Below are 1,106 nucleotides of genomic sequence, written 5' to 3' on the forward strand. Positions count from 1 at the left end.
GGAGCCTTGCGAGGTTTCCCGGCCCGCTAATTATAATGTAAGAGTAAACGTTTAATATTTAATAAACGTATATATACAAACGTTTCGACACCGATCGGGTCATTTTCAATGTAAAATAACAAACACTCTTACATACAATATCAGAAAATTCGGTCAAATTATATTATCCAGTGAAAAATTAGTTGAATTCTTAAAATGCGGTCCATATATAAAACTATCAAAAGAGATCACATCTCACTTTTCGCAATTCTACAATCTCATATTGTCTCAATGATGTAAAGTAGACTACGATAGGAACACACAATTAACAAAGTTATATTTAGTTATATTTCATAAAAAAGTTCTATTTAATAAAAAATAAGCCATGATACAATTGGATGTAACATTTAAACTCAATGTTGCATGCGACATTATGACGTCATAATTCGTTGAATTTAAATGTTACATCCAATTGTATCATGGCTTATTTTTTATTAAATAGAACTTTTTTTATTAAATATAACTTTGTTAATTGTGTATTCCTATCGTCGTCTACTTTACATCTGTTGATTGTATGACGTTAATCTCACTTTTGTATTACACATTTCTTATGTACCTCGCTCGATATCTAAGTATTGTTTCTTTTACCTGACAGATGGCGTGCGCGCTTTTCCTTATACTTTAGTAAGTTTTCTTTTCTATGTGTGCTACTAATAAAAACGCCATTGAACAACACACAGGTTTATAACCGCGCTCTGTTATTTATTTATTCACAACGAAATCCCAATAACATCATTGAGACTATATAAGATTGTAGAATTGCGAAAAGTGAGATGTGATCTCTTTTGATAGTTTTACATATGGATCGCATTTTAAGAATTCAATTAATTTTTCGATAATACGAAGCAAAATTCATCGGAATCCTGTTTTCTGATTGGTTGCAGAGCGTCAACGAAAATCGGATGCAGTGTGATTCCAGCAATAGAATGAGTAGGAGCTATGGTAGGAACATGTTCGAGCATGTTGGAGCTTGCGACGCAAACAAATCTCTTGAATTCTCATTTTGTCCATAAATAGCCAATCCTGGTGATAGCTCTCATAAAGCCTTGTGTCCACGATGCTAGAAA

This window comes from Mycetomoellerius zeteki, unplaced genomic scaffold (assembly GCF_001594055.1).
Source record: "Mycetomoellerius zeteki isolate Tzet28-1 unplaced genomic scaffold, Tzet1.0 scaffold93, whole genome shotgun sequence".
NCBI classification, from domain to species: Eukaryota; Metazoa; Arthropoda; class Insecta; order Hymenoptera; family Formicidae; genus Mycetomoellerius; species Mycetomoellerius zeteki.